The following is a 4,602-nucleotide window of genomic DNA, read 5'->3' as shown; positions in this document are numbered from 1 at the left end:
TATTAAAAAATGTCCTGGCTCTTCCAAGCTTTATAATGGCAGTGAATTGTGGTCGAGATTTTGGGGGTTAATAAAGGTCTCCTGAAGCGAATGATGTGTTTTTTTTTTTTGCTCTCTCCTTTGCGCTTCCCCATTCGACTCTTCTCACCTGAGCTTATGCTATGCCTACATCCTACGTCATCCGCTGGAACGCACCTACGATAGTTAGCACAAGCTAGAGATTAAAAGTTTTACATTTTTCTTACACAAACACATCGATTTGCTTCAGAAGGCCTTTATAAACCCGCTGGAGCTGTGTGGAGCACTTTTTATGATGGATGGATGCAGTTCTTTGGGCTTCAATATCTTGGAAGCTTGGAAGAGCCAAGACAGTTTTAATATAACTCCCGACTGTATTCATCTGAAAGAAGAAAGTTATAAACACCTAGGATGGCTTGAAGGTGAGTAAATCATGGGGTAATTTTCATTTTGGGGTGAACTATTCCTTTAAAATAAAATAAATATGATTTTTGAGAATGGGCAAAAATTGGATGAATCCCCAAACCTGTGGGATGGTGAAATTGTGCACCACATGACAACAGATGGGAAATGACCTTTGCTCATTACATAAGAATGAGTGTCTCTTTAATTATTAAACTCTCTTTATCTCAACTTGGCAAAGTAATTTACCCGGTAACAAATGCTTTAATTAAAGTACTATTAATATTTATAAGGATTCATGGGCTATTATTTTATAATTGCTATTTGCGTATAAAATTACAAATATATAGAGTGGTACCACAAGTCTGAGATCACTTGTGGAAATGAAGCAAAAACTTGTTTTGCTTTATTTTTAATTGAATTTTAAAGAAAACCAATATATTGTTAGCAAAACAGGTGCAAATAAAGTGAAACTAATTACTAGTGAGTCTAAAGGCCCAATTACAACGATAGAACTAAGAATAATGAAGAACGATAACTATAATGATAAGCATATTAGCACCCACACAAACGCACAATAACATTGTTTATTATAAGTACACAAGTTTTGTCTGTCACTTTAAAATGATTGGGCGCTTTAATGCAGGATGGTTTCTAATTGGTTGTCAATGTTTTTATTGTTCCTCCACTTATTGTTCATCCTGAAAGTGATTTCAATGATATCGTTCCTCAGTACTGTTATCACTGTAGCTGTGATGTGGACTTCACTATTCGCATGGAATTAGAACGATTATTAAAACTTTATAGGCCAAGTTATCAACCTTGGTGTGAATGGTCCTTAAGTCTTCATTTTCAACATTTGGAAAGTATCCAAATTAACTCATGTTTAATCTTTTCATCTTCACCTCAATGCTTATGAAAAACTGAAGACTTTCAGACTTTAGGAAAACATACTAAAAAATCCAGAACTCACTTTAAATGTCAGATTAAATTAAAAAATAATAATACTAATAAAATTATTAGTATTAGCCCACAGGTCTGAATATTCACCCTGAGTAAATGTTAATCAGCATTCTAAGTCATCGCAGTTAAAAACAACCGGCAGACAAAAATACTGTTCTTTAGGTGTTTACCCGTGTAGCCCGAATGCTACTGCTGTACATGTGCATAAACAAGCATTTAATGAACCACAAAAAATACTGTCTGTGCTCCCAAAGGGAATGTAAATGTACAGTTTAAAATTGGAAAAACCCGATGTTTTATACTAGTCTCAGATAGTTCGACCGATATTTGTAACAGAACCTGAGAGTGGAGGAGGGTTAAATGTGCATCATCCACTGGCATAATAATGCTTAACTGGGTGTATATGAACAATCTCAGCATTGTTTCCCCCCCTCGTTTTCTCTCTGAAATAGAGAAAACATCCTTTTTCAACCATTTCTGTTCTTTAGCGCTCGCATGTAAAGTGAGATGTGACTTATCAGCTGTTTTCTTTTACATTTGCAAAAACAAGTCATTTTGATGATTCGTTTTTCGTTTTGAATCATTTTCCATTTCCTCTTTCCTTTCCCATACAGTATGTGCGTCTCTGTGAGCTTCTCAATGAGCTTTGTGTCAGCATATCAAAACACATACTAACATGGACTTTTTAGCAACAACAAAAAAAAAAGAATGAAATTTGCAGAGTTTTCATTTGGACAAAGGAAACCGTTTGCGTCACTATGGCATTCGGGCCGAAAGGAAACAATCACTGCCCTGTGTGGACTTTTTATGGCATGTGGGAGAAAGCCAAATGAGCATTACTGGCCTGCGACTCAGTGGTCACAAACAAAAGGACCGCAAGAGACACTGAGGTGTTATAATTCATTTTAAGCATTCAAGGGGCCATGAGTCCAATAAACCACATGTGAAATATGGTTGCTTCCACACGCATTGACATCCAAAATCAATGCGAGGTGAATCCATTTAAAAGTTGCCAATATCCTAGATTTTGCTTTTCTTTATTGGTCCTTTTCAACTTTTATAATGCAAACCTCTCTTCTTTAAAAACATCAGCTATTTTGTCGTCAAAATCCATCAAAGTGATACAATCAGAAAGTGTCTCTGCTCAGTTCAGGGGGTGAAAAGCTTCCGAATGCCACACACGTTGCAAAGGTCACTTTTTTCCATAGCAGATCCCACATGCTTTCACATGTATTGCCGGTTGCATGATAGACAGGGCAGTTTGCGTTCAGGGGTTTCCAGAGAGAACTGTTCTGGAAAGACATCAAAGGCGATATTACATATAATAATAATGGTCTTGTCACTTTGATGGGTTCAGGAGACCTGAGATAAAGCACTTCTTTCCTAAAATGCAAGGTTGGAAAGGTCGCCATAAAATTTATTGTTTCTCTTGAGTATTTTATGTTACTTAAAAGTATAGGCCTACAGAAATAAAGCAATTCAGACACCTTTTGTATGATGTAAAGAAAAAACTGATTTGTTTTTTATTTTTTATTTTAATAAATTATATATTTTTGTTTTATTTAAATCTACTGTCATTTATTTTATTACGTTTAACTATATTTATTGACATTTATTGTTAAATTTAATCAAATAAATGACATTTAAACAAAACGAATGAATACCATTTTAAAAATGTAACAATTATAGGCCTACTTTAGACTTTTTGAATTGATTATATTAATTTTTTTCATTTATTATTAACAATAAATGTTATCAAAATCATATATTTACAAAATAGGTGTTGTAAAAGGAGGAGGACAGCTGCTTATTACTCCGAAGACAAAAAGTCACATTAAGCTGAAGAAGAAAGGGAAAGGAGTGAAGAAGGTGGAGAGGGGATGATGCTGGATATCGCCCATCTGTGCACAGGAACGACAAGGCATTACTTCTGGGCCGTAGCTGACAAGTGAATTGAGTAATTGCCAATCGTGGCAGGCTTGTGCTAATGAGATTTCATTCCTGAGCCCCGAGCCAGTCTCTCCTCATGCATGATGGAGTTTAATTATGTGTGAGTACAGAGATGAGCAAGATGTTTGGGCATGATGTTGTCCTAAATGAACTTCTCATTCACTCACACCGTTCATGCCATCATGCCAAATTTCCTCCATGAAAATTTTGGAGGGGAAAATGTCATGCATATTCATTTCATGCATAATTTACAAAGCTAGACTGCCTGACGCACTCTGAAAAATGAAGGTTCTTTTTTGGGCATCAATGAAGAACCGTCAATATCCATGGAACCTTTCCATTCTATTAAAAAGGTGCTTTTATAGTGGAAAATTGTTCTTTAGATTATGTTCAGTTGAAGGTTCTTGTACCAAAAACATACTTTGGGGAACTTAAGAGTACCTTTTAAGATTTGTCATTAATTTCTATTACCAGTCCTAGAAATCACCTTTGCACCTTTCCTTGTATTTCCAGGTTGTATTTGATTTTTGTGGTGGAATGACACATAGGTGGTGTCAGTGGGTTCAGTCCAGTAGTCACTGAGTGGTGCTGGCAAGCCTCTGGGTCACCGCATGATCTGAGCCCTTTATAGACGGTCACAAAGAGCTGAATGAGTCGATCTATGGGAACACTGACAGGCTATCGTCCTCAGGCGCTGCATGCGGCTAACCTGTGTTAAAAATCAAAAGAGTAATGATATCAGGGTCATCCTAAACAAATAATATTCATCTTCAATATCATTTGAATACAGTGGTCTGGTAAAAGAAAGATGAATCCATTTGAAAAATCACCATTTGAATCCATTAGATTTTTCTGTTTGGAAACTTTAAGAGAAAAAAATGACTAACAATAACATATAAAAGGAGATTTGAGAATGTGGACTTCTCAAATGGAACCAAGAACGTCAAACTGGAATGTCCCAAAAGTAGGTCAGCGGTAACCTTGTGTGGGATTAGTCAGAGGTGTTTTAGTCCACTGAAACCCTCAGATATTTGTGTTAGAGGCATTATGAATCACATAACTCAAGGGCAAAACACTGACAATGTGTCATCATCCATTTGTACGTAAGAGCATACAGAGAAAAATTTGTTACAGAAATTATATCAGGCCAGCACTTTATTCCATGAATAAATACCTCCTTAGCTCACAAAGCTGACCCCATCCTTAAGCTGGAGAGAGATAAATTACTTTTTCTGAACTGAAATTTCATGTCTCTTCATTTGCTGCCAT

The sequence above is a fragment of the Sinocyclocheilus anshuiensis genome, unplaced genomic scaffold (genome assembly GCF_001515605.1).
Source record: "Sinocyclocheilus anshuiensis isolate Anshui unplaced genomic scaffold, SAMN03320099.WGS_v1.1 scaffold387, whole genome shotgun sequence".
Classification (NCBI taxonomy): Eukaryota; Metazoa; Chordata; class Actinopteri; order Cypriniformes; family Cyprinidae; genus Sinocyclocheilus; species Sinocyclocheilus anshuiensis.
The sequence above is the reverse complement of the archived record's forward strand: the minus strand, read 5'-3'. Positions refer to the sequence as shown.